We start from the raw sequence: 16184 nt of genomic DNA, 5'->3' as shown, positions 1-16184 counted from the left end.
AAGACTCTTGACTCACCAGCCTCCTGCTGGGCCAGGCCACACTCACAATCCACAAGCCCAGGAAGAATAAGATTTCAGGAGGCAGTGAGGATGTTTGAGGAGCTGTAAGGAGGAGGATCAGATCAGAGTTTTCCAAAACAGATTTGAAGAACGTTTTTCTTTGAGGAACTATGGCATTGTTTTATGTGAAACCATCAAAAGAGAATTCATTTTTCAAATGTAAATACTGAGCAAAATGTTTTTCTTCTTGGGCAGAGTGTATTTCATGAGGAATGATGGCAGCCGAAAGCTTGGGAGAAATTAGAATTGTTTATTGGGATGTGGAGATTTGGCGTAACCCGCTTGGCTGAGGGCCAACCTCCTGGCCGTTGGACGGGGAGGATAGGACTCCCTTGCGACCAATTTGGTAGCTGCAAAGGTGGAGAGGGGGTGGAGGAGGGATGCAGAAAACGAACGAGGAAGAGGAGAGGGTGATGTTTGATATATATATGGAGACCGGTTGCTTACGCCAGGATTAGTGGGAATTGCAGCAGCTGTGTCGAACGAGCTCGGCTGCTTTCATTCCTCCCGAACTTTCAATAAAAACTCCATTAATTTGCATTTTATTCTGTTTTCTATGGGAAGGTATTTGTAAGTAGTGTTGAGGGGCTCGTGCTTTTTATTGACCTGGTTTTATTTGTTTTGACACAACATTTGGTTGGTGTTTATTTGTCACTTGGCTTAATGAAGTACAATTTAATAATTAGAGGCTTTGTCCTATGATTTTCCTCACATAGTAATTCTGAACATGCTGTAGACCCTGTAGAGACCTCGGGTGCTCTTGGATTGCTCGAGGGGCTTCTCAGAGGTTTTCTTTACAAGGGGTCTTAACTCACACATTTCAAATTTTCTTGGAACCATCTCTAATTTCCATTACTACCTTTACACAGTTGTACTGCTTTCTTCCTCTCTCTTTCCTACAAAGTGATAATTTTGCAGTTTTCACAAACTTGCGTTTTTTCGAGCATTCTGTTTGGAGCCTGACAAATTTAGTTATAAACTAGAAATGAGGGTGATTTATTGCAATTTTTTATCCTTCTGTGAATTTTGTAACCATCTGTTGCTTTGTGCACAGTTGTTATGTATAGTTGCCAAACATGGCACAGAAAAAAAAAAACTTTTTCTGTACTGTGCCTCTTTGAAATTCTGTATATTTTATTCTGGAAATCATGCCCTGAAGATGAAGTATTTGTATCTGTTGCCTGGGGCAGTTGCATATAATGGGAGTTGTTTTTAAAAAGGATAGAAAAAAACAAAAGAATTCAACTCTTTGGAATAATCAAATAGAATGCAGTTTACCAGGGCTGACATTCGGAGTTTAAAAAGAGCCTGGGAATATATATATTGCTGGAGGTAAATCTTTTGAAACAAGAAAGGAAAATAAAAGGATCTTCAGTACAAATATCCACCAAAGCCTGGTTTCCTACTGAAGTGGCCTTTTTATGGTTCATCAAGAGTGAACAAAATGTTGATTGTTAAGGTTAGTCAGTTACATCCTACATTTATCACACAATTCTAACCCAGTCTCCTTTATCATGATTACACAAGCAAAACCCATGGCTTTACTAGGACAACCTGTATAAATAGGTAAACTTATACAGAAATAAAGATAAGGAATTTAAATTGCCATCCTTAAGTAAACACTGGGAGCAGAGAGATAAAGCTGCTTTTTTATCTTTACTGTCTTCAACAAAACAAAGCAGGCATATCCTTTCCTACACACTTGGTGATGCTGGGTCAGATTACAGGTAAAAAGACCTCAGCTTTGCTGGTCCCATTCAAGAACTTCCTTTCAGCTATGTGAGGGTGCTGGAGATAAGGAATAAGAAATTGCTATTGGTCAAGCAGGCACACATAGAGATAATTGTGCCTTTGTGTCTGCAGTGCTGGTGTGTGAAGGATAATTGCAATGACAAATATCCCTCGGCAAGGAAATGAAAGTGCCATCAGGATACAGTAATCACACTGTGACACTTCACGATATTGATGATGGCCTGGAGTGTTTCTCTCTACTGAGCATATGAACAGGAGGTGGGTGAGCAAAGAGCCCTTCGGGTGTTACTGGAGGCTTGGCAGTCCAGTTTTAGTGACGTCTGGGACAGAGAGATGACCCCATGCTGATAGAGGAGGTATGATTACACACAGACACACATTTCTCAAAACAGCAAGTCCAGTATGGTGCTACTTTTATCCACATCAGAAGTATATAATTGGAATGACAGTGCAGCTGCAATCGCAGGGAAAATGCAAGCCAATAATACATGGGGACAATTTGAAGGCTATGGTAAAGGCCGAGGGGAGAAATTTGGCCCGGACACTGGGATAACTCCCTACTCATCTCGAGAATCTTTAATGACCACTGAGAGTCAGGACCTCGGTTTAAGGTCTCATCCAAAAGACAGCACCCACTACAGTACAATGCCCTTGCCTCTGTACTAGGGTATTAGGACCTACACAGACCACAGGGTGGGCACCCCCATCTGGTCCCACTAACACCACTTCCAGCAGTAACCATAGCTTCCCAGGAGGTCTCCCATCCAGGTACTGTCCAGGCTCAACCCTGCTTAGCTTCAGTGGGTATCCAGTTGAGAGCTGCAGGGTGATATAGCTGCTGGCTAGGGAAGCTCATATGGTGGGTATATCTAGAGAGCCATATAGTATAGAGGATTAAACAGAAAGGTTATTGGAGGGATTAGGGCAACTTTGTTCACATGGATTTAGCACACTCATTTGCAAATGTTAACTGGGCTATCACATGCTAGAAGGCAGATTTTCTATCAAAGATCGGAAAGGCTGCGGCTTTCAAATACAATGCAACCCCAGTTCCGATCGGGTCAGTATTTCTGATCATCAAGAGGCAGGTGTCCTGTGTCTCATTTAGGATTCTATGCCCCCATGTGTTTGAGATTTAAAAGTAAGCAGCCATCTATCAATCAAGTAGGCCTCTTAAAACCAGATCTCTGATCAACTGTTAAATCCAGACGTGTCAAAACCATTTGAAGCACTCTGCACGGATACAAGGAAGAAGTCCTGGAAGATCATCTGGATTCCAATTGCTTCTGTATATTATGCTGCCTTCTGGGTCTCCTATACTTTGTTTTCTCAAATCACAAGCAGATTTACTGTTAGAGCTTCAGCCATTAACACTCACAGCTCATTACTTTCTTGGATTTTCTTTAGGAATTGAAATCCTTCTTATTCTTTTATGTATTGCACTGTAATTCTACAGTATATTCTGAGATGCATTAATTAAATTATTTAAAATACGACAAATGAGGAACAAACACTATGTGTTGCATTTCAAAACACAACAGTGGTGTTTACTCTATTTGTACTACATCTTTTCATTCCAGTAAAGTTTTTTCAAAGGAAAAAAAGAACTAAATGACACAAAAATAAAAACTTTGCAAGATGATACAATACAGACACAACTGTGCTTGCAATAGGTTTCTTAACTATACAATTTACTTCTGGATATAAGCTGCCAACAAACTTGGCAGAAGATACTGACACACTCTACTGTATTTATGTCGTATTTTTATAAGAAATTTTATTTTGCCTCCAGACAGAAACATAAACAAAATGACCTTCAAAAGGTATAATGCAATCCATGCTCTCTATTTTTCAAGAGTACACATGCAGGTAAACGGATTAAGCACACAAAAAATCAATATCCAATCACTTAGGCTAATTAATCAATGTCAGCGGTACGATTGGGCACTCAAAGAGATAGGGAAGGTTCAGAAGGCTCCATGCTCAAGCTGCTTCTTAATGTAAAGTGATTTTGTCAGTGGTGGACCCAAGGTGAACTGGAGTTCCAGCAGACACATTGCTGTGTTTTCAAGGGGGGGTTATTGTTCAGGATACACGTCTTTTTAGAAGGAAACTCCTAAAAACTTAAGAGACTCCTCAAATCACTCATCTTTTAGAGAAAAATGTTAATTGGATAGTTTATTAGCTCTAGTCTTTTCTTCCATGTATTTTTTTTTCATTGTAACAGTGGCAAATCGTTGGAAGGATACAAATTGGACACATTAGAAAGACTAAATAGGATTAAGAAACGGGGTAATGTATTCTAACTCTGAAAATGTGTGGGTGTTTCCTTATGAAATGAAATAATGGTGTTACATTATTCCATACAGTTTGGAGTATCTATCTGTCTAGGGAGAAATAAGAAACAGCTAATCAAAATAATATTTAAAGACCATTCATATATTCTTAAGAAATTCTTATTAAACAAATTGAGAAGGATTGAGATTTACATTAACCCTGCAAATTATCATAAGGAATTTGTAAAATTTGTAATTTTGTATGTTTGTTTCAATTTTTTAAACATTTTCTCCATCTGTATTGATATTAGTACAGAACATAGGCTACCTTCCTGTTTTTAAGGGCCATTAAAAAATTGCTCTGGATGTTGGTCTTTATTTCTTTCACTCTTTGAATACTTTGCAGACAGTGACATAGATACTGCATTATTTTCTTTAGGAAATACTGCAATATAAACTTTCAGAAGCTACACACATCCGGAAGACTTCAGAAGGAAAGGTTTTTTGTTTCAGTCAACTCAGTCATATTGTATTGCTGCTAAAATATTCCAGGGGTGGATGTAGGAATTGTTAGAGGGGAAGGGAAGTGGGTGTAAATTTGGAAATAATATATAACTTATTGGCAGGTAAAATCTCTGGCAAACTCATTTTTGTTGACATGTCCTTTTTCAGTTTATTGTTTGTGGTTTACTCCTCTTTAAGTTTCTCCCAGATCCTTTCAGGGATTAAGAATGCATCGGCAAGCAAATACAGGATGTCCAATAGCATCTTCAAAGGAAACAGAAGGATTACTTCAAATGATTTATTTGCAGTAAACAAGATGAATGACTACCTCTTAATCTGTTTTCAAACATAGCCTAGTTCAGATATCTGTATTTCAATCCAATGTAAAGTGAAATGGTCTCAGCAATGAAAGTAGGTGAGTGTCAGTGACATTTTTACCTACAACATCTTGTTTATAAATTGAAAAGAATAAACTGGGGTCCACAAAAACACAATATTATCTCATATGCTTTCAAAGAAAACCGAGAACAAATTTCAACATATTTATGAAGGCAGTTGTTTAAAAGAAAAAAAAAACTGCAGTGTGGTGGAGGCAATATTAGAAATGTACATAAAAACAGATATGCACAGTAAAAGCAAGCAAAATATTTTTGATGGTTTAGATGGAGACAGGGAAACACAACCGGGAAAGATATTTGGTGAGCCTTTGTTCCTACGTACCTGAGTGAACATGAACAAAAATGTCTGAAAAGAAACACACACACATTAAGATGGCTACTTTGACAACCAATAGCAGATAAGCAAACACTTGTTTCCTGAACATTAATCTTTTTTTATAGTCCTTCCTCAGGCTGTGTCCATTGTAACTAGGCCATACAGGTTACATACTTGAGATTGTGATCTCCCTCTCTGCTGTAGCCCAGGTCTGCCAGGTTAACTGAGAGTGTCCAGGTCAGTAGCATGGTTTAATTTTCTTTTTAAAAAAGTAATACAGTGTTGTCAGACTTAACGTATAAAACAGTAAATAATTTTAAAAGTTTAGGAAGTACAGGCTGGTAATAAATCCAAATCTGAGAAAATTAATTGTAGGTGTGATTGAATTATTCTGTGTGGAATGATTTAAAAAAGTGAGCCAAAAAGACATAAAGCAAAAGAGAACATCTATTGATACAGGAAATGTATGCTTGACATTTAAGGCAGAGAGAAAAGTAGGAGACAAATAAAACGCTGAAGCTGATAATTTAAAATATTCAGAATATAATGTAGATGTTTTAAACCAGAAAATGTGAAAGGCTGAGTACCTGAATACCAGGAAGGTGAAGAGGGACAGATGTGCTACAGCCCCTGCACATACCACAACACAACACTATCTGTAGATGGTTCTGTACTTGAGCTTCAGTATAAACTGAAAAACCTTAGGGTGATATCCGATTCTGGCTTAACATTCGACCCACATGTGCAGCATATTGTCAAAACATCTTTTTTTCACCTCAGAAATATCGCTAGACTACACCCTATGTTATCACTAACTGAGGCTGAAAAGCGGATCAACACATTTGTGTTTTCTTGAATTGACTACTGTAATGCTATACTTGCTGGGGTATCTAAATCTACTTTGAGCAAACTGCAGTACAGTATGTCCATAATTAAGCAGCCAGAATCCTGACCAGGTCTAGTCCAAGTAATCACATTACTCCTATCCTGTAGTCCTTCCACTGGCTTCCTGTCAAATTCCGTGTGGACTTTAAAATCCTCATGCTCACTTACAAGGCTCTGCATGGCTTGGCAACTTGGTACTCCCCACCTCGCAACCTTCGCTCTTCTAATTCTGGTCTCCTAACTTCCCCCCAAGCCCATCTACATTGTGTGGGTGACAGGGCCTTCTCCTGTTATGCCCCCAAGCTCTGGAACTCTGCCCAAAGGTATTAGAGAGTCACCTTCTCTAAACTCCTTCAAATCCAGACTCAAAACCTTCTTCTTTAGAAGACCCTTTACTTTCCATTCTTTACCCCTCTGCTTCTACTTTTCTTAGTATCACCATCCACGGTCTCCTCTGTATATTGTAGTTGTGTTTTATCTTGTGTATTCTTTTTATTTATTGTTGTTGTCATTCTGTAAAGTGCTTTGAGAAGCCACCTTTAAAGGCACTATATAAAATTAAGCTTATTATTATTATTATTATTATTATTATTATTATTATTATTATTATTATTATTATTATTATTACTGAGGAGCACTTGAGGAAGTGCATATCGGGAGTAGGGGTGGGAAATGGCAAAGTTAACGTTTTCATGGGTGAAACCTACAGCTTTTTTCTCTCTAACCTCTCTCATACAAAATAAAACGCATAGTCTGCAACTCTTTTTTGTGAACTGAACAGTTCTGTGCGTGTAAAAATACAGGTGTGGTTCTGTTCCTGATTTCTTTTATTTATTTTCATTTTTTTAAGTTTAAGCTGGAGAAGCAGCAATCTGCACAAATGTTCCGAACACGAAACGCAAAAGTCTGCAAACCACTGAAATAGCATTCTGTCTGGCACCTGTGACACCTGCTGAGGAGGGTTTGCTGTGAGTTGGACAGCAAATCCACATTTCTAGAATTTCCCATGAGAACATCAAGGCAGATTTGCTGTTCAAAGAAGACCATTAGCCAAATGGAGACCTCTGTGCAGCTCACCTAGAATACTGTCATGCTGTGAACCAATGCTCTGGGGTACCCACTATAGGCAGTTATATCTGGATTTAGCTTAGATTTTCTTTTTTTTTAATAGCTGTATTTTAAATATGGAGTCAATCAGACACCTTTATAGGTGTTTAAGATTGAGATAATCCGGTTCATGTAACCTTTCCATGAATACATTATTTATCATTGCACAGGCACATGAAACAAAAAATAAAAGCTTGGCTGCATATCTAATCATTCTTGACCGCGTTTCCTATGACAAAGGTTGGTCAGAAAAAGGCCTTGTGGAAAGGGAAACACAGATTAGGCAATATTTTCAGAGCTGAGAAGGAACTGCAACACAGGATGACTGCCTGGTAAAAGTCTAAAATATGATATAAAATATCATCTTTTCATTCAAGAAGAAAAGATGCCAGTTCTGTAAATCTGCAAAAAGTAAAAATGAAAGCCTGCTTGGTTTTTCCATATTTTGTTATCTTGTTTTCCCATTTGACTGCACTAGGCTGAAATATACGTTGCACACCTACCTAACTGTCAGTTCCGTAATCTATCTAATGATTTAGTGTATCCCTGTCCTTTGGTATGTCTTCAGCTCTTCTCTCAAAAGCAGACTTCTGTTAAATCTGTTCAATGGCTGGCCCTGGGAGCTTCAGGGACGGCCTTATCAAGGAGCCAGAGTGTAGAAAGAGAAACTGGACTGAGCTCTCTTGGAATGCCTTGTGACCGCAAGTCCTGCTTCAGAAACGCGCACAAGCCCTGATCCAAATGAGGTCATGTTCAGCGCTGCTAACTGATTTGAAACCAGAACCTGCTACAAACATTTCCTCCATTGCAGTGTAATAACATATGTTTTTCAACAATATTTAAAAAGCAGATGAGTGAAATTGGTTCTACAGCTGTCTCACAACTGTCTCCAAACAGCTATTGAGATGGTCTTGTAACTGCAGTCCATAAAGTTCTATATTACTGTGCATTAGCATGAAAAATGTCTTCTTCTGACTCACAAAAAATAAGCAGCTTATCTCAGCCAGAAATAAGGTTTCTCTTGCACAATTGCAACCCATTAGTTTTACAAAAACGTCTCACATATGAATTTACAGGTTTTAGGTGGAGTGTTCATAATGTAACGCTTACGGCCGACAGGCACTGTGTAAGAGCCGGCGTACCAGAGCAGGTGACGTCACCGCCCTTCCCTGTGATAGCAGGACTACAGCTACTGGGCTGTAAGGAGATCTCTCTTTAGCTCACGGGGCTAGGTCGCTGCAGAGAGACGTGGAAGTCCCGGGTTCGAGCCTCAGTCGGGATGGGGCAGACCAGATACGGCAAGGGCGCCCGTCTGAGCCCCCATTGCGCTACATTGGTGTCAGAGCGGGGTGGGATAGCCCTTAGCCGGGGACGGCGATTTAAGCGGGGGAGAGTGTAACGCTTACGGCCCACAGGCACTGTGTAAGAGCCGGCGTACCAGAGCAGGTGACGTCACCGCCCTTCCCTGTGATAGCAGGACTACAGCTACTGGGCTGTAAGGAGATCTCTCTTTAGCTCACGGGGCTAGGTCGCTGCAGAGAGACGCGGGAGTCCCGGGTTCGAGCCTCAGTCGGGATGGGGCTGACCAGATGCGGCCATGGCGCCCGCCTGAGCCCCTGTTGCGTTACAATAAGAACCAAGATTAATCTCTTTTTTTGGTGTGAGCTGTGGCTATTACATGAATATAAGATGAGAACAGACATATATCCCAATAACGTTTAAATGTTAAGAGTTAAAATGGACGGTTGTGCATTCTCAGCGATAGCTTCTTCTGTCTGCTGAGACAGTGTGCTAACCATTTGAGCAACAGATCAAAAGGCTATGATATAGGCGTGAATCAAAGTGCAGTGCAAAGCAGGGCATTGACACAGTCCAGATACAATCATATACTGTATAGTCTCACTTGGTTTTCAGAAAATGACCTCTCTGCAAGACAAAATGGGAATACAATATTAAATAACAAGTGAATAATTATGTTTATTATTAATACTGTAATTGAGTTCCAAAGACTCAGGCGAGTCAGGCGGCCCTATCACTCAAAGTTAACTTTTTTGTCCTAATTTATTCCTCACAGTTCTTCACCAAAGTTTTGGCCACACGTGAGAACTGAACCAAGAATAACTCCAACACATTTTCTTAACCTTTCTTAACATTTGTACTTGCTCAGACTGGAATGGCTCTATTATCATAATCCAAATTTACTAGCAGATATGAACTAGATAATATACAGCAGTAAATGTTTTTTAAAATTCACCTTTTATTTTGTAGATTTCCTTAGATTATGTCTTAAATTAAACCACATAATTTAAATTCTAAAAAATAAACTAAAATGTTTAGGTTAAACTAAGAGTTTAAACTACTGTGTAAATAAACAACATTACTCCTTTTACTGAATACATGCAGACAGTGCTACATTAGATTAGACAATTACATACTGTACATTTTAAATAAACTGACACTGTAAATAAGTTCCTATTGTTAACAAAACACAGAATAGTTTGCTGGTTGTTCACTGCTCTTGATTTAAGACATCACAAATCTTTTGATAGAATAAAATTGCAAAATACAAAGGAGAACTGTTTCTCTAATCTCTAATTTTACCATTTTCTAGCACTGTTTTTTTATTTTCTTGCTGTAGCCAATTTCATTCAGATTTGATTTGCAGGGTAGAAAATGAAGGTTAAAGAAAAATTAGATGGCAGCTTTTCCAGTCATTTTACAATATACAGAAACACTTTAGGAATGTATCCTGACACAAGAAATGTCATTTAAAGACTATCAGTTGTGTAGATATACTGTACCACTGTGAAATTATTTTGCTGATCTGGCAGTGATTTTATCCTTGTGGTCTTTATGAAACTTCTCTTGCAGTCTATGCTTCTTTGCAGCACTTTCGCAGAGGTACCTGTCTTGAATTAGTACTGTATATGAATTTTTACTATTTTAACCTTTCAGGATGAAATAAAATAAAGGACCCACCCATCAGCAACTGTTACTGACAACAACAACAACTACATGCACTCCACTATTTTATGCAGAACCTTCATGAAAGAGCTTCAACAGTGTGTTGCCTTGTGTGAAAAAAATAATAATGTTCAGGGGCAGCATGGTGGTGCAGTGTTGAGCATTTCTGTGTCGTAGACCCACTGTAGGGCCCTGAGTTCAAAATCTGGGTTTCAGGGTGGAGTGCGGATGTCTGTCTCGTGTTCGCATGGGTTTCCTCTTGGTTCTCCAGTTTCCTCCCACAGTCCAAGGACACACAGGTAGGTTAATCGGCTTCTGGGAATGCGTGTGTCTGTATCTATCTGTGCCCTGTGATGGTATGGCATCCCTTCTAGGGTGTATCCTGCCTTGTGTCTGTTGTTTGCTGGGTTAGACTCCGGCTCCCCCACAACCATGAATTGGAGAAAGCAGTTAGAAAATGGTGATGAATTGATGAATGGGATAGAATAATGTCCAGGTCTCCCCCGCTTAAATCGCCGTCCCCGGCGAAGGGCTATCCCACCCCGCTCTGACACCAATGTAACGCAACGGGGGCTCAGGCGGGCGCCCTTGCCGCATCTGGTCTGCCCCATCCCGACTGGAGGCTCGAACCCGGGACTTCCACGTCTCTCTGCAGCGACCTAGCCCCGTGAGCTAAAGAGAGATCTCCCTACAGCCCAGTAGCTGTAGTCCTGCTATCACAGGGAAGGGCGGTGACGTCACCCGCTCTGGTACGCCGGCTCTTACACACAGTGCTTGTCAGCCGTAAGCGTTACAATATATATATCATGAAGGAAAAACAAAGAGACATCTGAAACAGATATCCAAAAGGAGTGCTTTTGAAGATTAAGTGTGATTCTAAAAGGGAACCGGTCTTTGTGACTGAAAGGGAATTGTCACGTGGAATGGCAGGAGAGCGAAATAGACCCTATGTGTAGTGTCGAGACAGGGGTTAGCCCGGGCTCAGCTGTTCAGGAAATGCCGTATAGAAACCTATGCCCTCAGGTAGTAGATGTGGGGAGACCTGGTACTAGGCGGGTTTCAGGGCATCCAAACCTCAATGCTGAGCCAAGCAGCAGAGTAGAAGCAGGAAGTAAATAGGCTACACAACAAGACACACCAGAAAGACATGAAAAATCAGAGAACTAGGAACAGGAGAGAAGTAGAGCGCCCTCTAGGTGTACTGGGCGTAACAGGAATAGCGGTGGCCATTGCAGTGGCCATTCTCTACATCACAAGAAGAAAAGAAACAAATGAAGTTGGAGTTAAAACAAGCACCACTGAAAGAGTGAACCAACTTAAACAGGAAGAGGACAGTCACATAACGACAAAACCGGATTACTGCAGGACAGAAGTAAAAGTAGGATCTCTGGAGGCAAAGGAAGTCCTGCTGTAAACCTAACAAATCAGAGATACAGGAGCAAAATGGATAATTATAGCCTGGGACAGAACATCATATAAGACTCCCCCCATTGGCCTTCATCCAGCAAATGGCTAACACATACTGACAAAAATAGGATTCATTATTTGGTTATCAGATGCTTTCATCTATGCCTTCTTGCAATACATACAAAGTTTATATTAAGTGTAATTACAAAGGACACAACATATATGATAAAATGCAAATGCACTGAAATGACATTACTATAATGATGATAAGGCTTACAAAAAAGGTGGGAGAAAATGTGGTAAATCTGTAAATATAAAGCACAAGTCGAGAAACAAAATTAGAAAATGTCTTTGGATTAAAGCTGTTGTCTCCAATTCCCATTGTATGACGTGAATCTGGAAATGAAGTATCATCGGGGAGGTAAAATAAATACATTTCTGAGCATGTGATTTGAGCATTTATGATTTCACAGAATGGCTAAAATGGTACTTCTTGCAGATGAAAAACAAATTGCTCTGAATATTTGTGACTTAGTAGAAAGTAAAACCGTCTGAAGAAATTCCATCAAAGCCGTCCTTGGAAAATTTTGTTTTCTCAAATTCAAAACCATCTACAGCTGGTTGCATCTAATTTGTTAAACTCCAATCACATGTAACTCAAAGAATGTTGCTGATTTTTTTCTATAGCACTGCATAGCTTCAATAAGACAATAACTGTTTCCAAAAACTTTTCATTTTTAACATACACTGAATATTTAATATTTCAAACATACAGAATCTGTCTGATCTAAGTATTAAAAATAAACAGTAATACATTATTTAAATCAGTTATTATAATTTCTTTTAGTGTTTTGCTTAAGACTTACCTATCGAGAATCTTGAAAATTTCAGATAGCACCCCATTCCTTTAAAAAAAAAAAGAAATAAATTCAGGCAGGCCTTAAATGGAAATATTTTTATAGTCTCCAACTGGAAGGTTAGATAACAACCATCCAGAGTGTAATTTAATGCGAAATGTTCATTCAGGCAGAAGTAAACTATTTTTGAGGTTTCCTTTTTAGTGTTTAACCTTGGTCTTGGTTGTAGACTTGGGCTTAATTTATTGTTTTGACTGGTTCCATTCTCTGCTTTAAATTTTTGGGGAAATAGTATTCATTCCTGATCAGTCTCGTCCAATTCCTTTGGTACAACAGTTTTCATATGCAGCCTACCTTGGACTCCAAATCTGGCAAAAGCCCTAGCAATTGATATGTGTTATTGTTAATGTTCCAATATTTCCCTCAAAACCCAGTTCTTATCCAGTATCACATTCCCTTGTCTTTTCTCTGGTTGGCACCTCTTTGGCTCCCAACAACAGCTCTTCCAATGGCAGATCCTAAATAAGGTGCCTCACTGATCTATCTGCTTTAGTCGTCTTTGCGCTGAGAGACTTCAAATATGGGCAACATACGCCACAGTTCAGACTTAGGAGGTTTTCTTATAGCCTCCAGAAATTTTGCTAGTTCAACGTACTGTGAGGGTTTTGACCCATTCGGTGGGTTCTACTGTAACACAAGAAGTACATTTCTGAGTCAAGAAACAAATTCTTGGCTGCCCGGGTATAAATCTCATAGAGTAGCAGTGAAATATGATCTATGACATGAAGACATTTATACAGGTTATTCCTGTTAAACATTTCCAAAGGGGCCCTGTATCCTGGTTGCAAAGGAATTTTACTGAAGGTTCTTGATTTAATAGCTAGGTCCCTTTCTATTAGAGCCATTAGATTATGAGTGAGCAGAAAAATGGAATGACCTTTATTTTTGTCTCATGTATTCTCGGCGTGATAATTCAGTCATGGATGATTCTGGATTAGAAAAAAGTGGTAAAAAGCTCAGAATTAGCAGACAAGACTTTCAGTTAATTAAATTCCACAGCTCTTAATAACTCAGACATGAATGCATGACATTTAAGAAAATGATTTTGCGTTAGTATCCAAAGAGCTCTGTATAAAATACAAGAAAGGTATTTTGGAGGGCTTTTATATACTGGTTTAACAAAATAACCTTTTAATAATCAGTGTTTTCCTTCAGAGGAAAGCTGTAAAACTGAAAAAGTGATCTACAAACATTTGGTCTGTGCTGGAATTATTCCAAGAGTGATATTCTGAGACATATTTTTATATTTGATCAAAAATAATAGCTTTATTCTCGCTTAAACCAAAATGATAGATCTTTGGGAGAAACCTTCCTCAAATAAATTTTCTAAAGTATTTTTATACTGACAAATTATAATGTAGAAACACCTTAAATCAATTAGAAGATGTCTTTATGTCTTTAAAGCCACAGTACTGTATGTCTCAAACATTTCAAATTATTTGAAGATACTAAGATATAGGAACCAGAGACTGGGGAAGTGAGATATCATGAACTGCTTTTGGATGTCTAATTTGTATTGGCAGATGTTTTTAGATTCAGATGCTTTAAAGGAATCTGTGATATGTATGGATTGTTTGAGATTACCTTTGAATTATTGCAAGAGAATATTCCTAAACTACAATATCCCGTGTAGGAAAAGTTTAACAGTGAACCATGTCATTGACGTTTGTTCCACATTTAATGCTGCATCGTGTGTATCGGAAATCATGTGTAATTCCCAACTTCAGACTTCAATTAATTACTTTTAATTGTTTCACCGTTACAGTTTACAATGCAAGTAATGTAGAAATGTCAGTTACAGTGTAACAGAAACAGCTGACATGCTGTCCATCACTCACACAGTTTCATTTGGAGTATAAAGTGTTTGCAAATCATTGTAATGCTGCACACACACTGTACAGTAGTTTGCATTTTAGTCCATATTGTATACATTCACTGTTGTTGAAAGGATTTCGTTATAGACAGGCTCGGTGGAGTTATGGTATGAAACATTAAAAAAAAGTTTATGCTCATTATATATCAAAGAACAGCAATTCATGTCACACAAAAGTGGATTACCAGTAGAAACAAACAAAACGGTAGGCAGCAATCAAGATCTGGATACTACAGCTGCAGCCCCATCCCTCCACCCTACATGGATGGTTGTGAACACCATGGCTGAGGAATGTTACCCTTCTGGGCTGGCTGACTGTCCAGAAGGTGAGAGGCCTCTGTCTGATCCACCCCAGGGACAGTCCTTCCATGGCTCTGAAACACAGCCTGTGGAGCTGCTATCTCACTGATTCCATCACACCTTCGAAGGTTATGTTTAGCAGCTAACCCGTCTACGTCTTGTCAGGAGTCCGATAGTGGCGTGAGGCAGGTTTATGTACCTCGCACTTCACGCTCTGACAAGAGAAGCCGGACCCAGGAGTCAGGAGCTCGTCATCTGCCATGATTGCCCATACGCATTCCAGGCATCGCTGCACCCTGTCTCCTGCTCTGCAGCAAAGCTTCTTTCTTTCTTTCTTTTTTCTGTCTTTTCCTTCTTTCTTTCAAGCCAAGAAAAATGATCTGGCGTGGGCTTAAAAAAAAACACCAAGAGAATTAATTTCTTCGACAGTTTTGTTTTCTTGTGCTTATGAAATCAAACCACTGTAAAAGAAGATAATGGAAAACCGCCAAAGCAAGTAAATCACTCAGGGGCTATTTTTATTGATGAATTTAATCTGCCACACTTCCAATTCATATAAAATAACATGAGAAGCACAAATCTTCAGATGGAAAAAGGACAAATAGTTTCCTCTGCTGGTCAAAATATGTGAAGTTGTGGATCAGCACGAGCCCAACATAATCTTCGATCGTCATGAAGATCCATATGCAAGAAATGTTAAGCTGCAGTTTCAGTTTTTATTTGATGGACAGAAACATGCTCACACAACATGCTTTACATAAGGCAATGGAATAGTCTGAAAACCCTGATCATAATTCACCAACATGGCAGATGGCTCCTTTCACATTTGGCTGTGTGTTAACTTGCTCCTCACTCACGTTATAAGGTGAAATGTTCCTGGAACTTCTTAGAGAAACAAGCTAACAACAAAAAATCATTTAAGTTTATTTGGAATAGGTTATTGAACATACAAAGAACCAAACCCATTTTATTCTGTTCAGGTGCTTAATTTCGAACCTATAGGAGGAAAATGAAACCTAAATATAGCAGCAAAAATGTAGTAATATTCTAGTCTTGATAATAAATCAGAGCATCATATTATATGACATTCAGAGCTGTTGCCTTACAGCTCTACAAGGGGTCCTAAATTTACTTACCTTTCCAGGGCTGATGAACAGCATTCATGGAGTTTGCATGTTGCACCCTTTTGTTTTTGTTTTTTATCTTCCAAAGACATTCACATGAGGTTAATTGGTGGCTCTACATTAGCTTCTGATTTATTGAAATAAAGTGAACAGCAGACGGTGGAGGAGTTGATTAATTTCACAAGGGGGCCTCTGCAAGGCAACCCAAGAAAGGCAGGAAAAACATACTGTATACACAACATGAGATCATTGCAAAATGTGGTTCAAACAGGCTCCTGAATCATGTCTTAAATGAGGCTAA

The sequence above is a fragment of the Lepisosteus oculatus genome, chromosome 3 (genome assembly GCF_040954835.1).
Source record: "Lepisosteus oculatus isolate fLepOcu1 chromosome 3, fLepOcu1.hap2, whole genome shotgun sequence".
Taxonomy (NCBI): domain Eukaryota; kingdom Metazoa; phylum Chordata; class Actinopteri; order Semionotiformes; family Lepisosteidae; genus Lepisosteus; species Lepisosteus oculatus.
The sequence above is the reverse complement of the archived record's forward strand: the minus strand, read 5'-3'. Positions refer to the sequence as shown.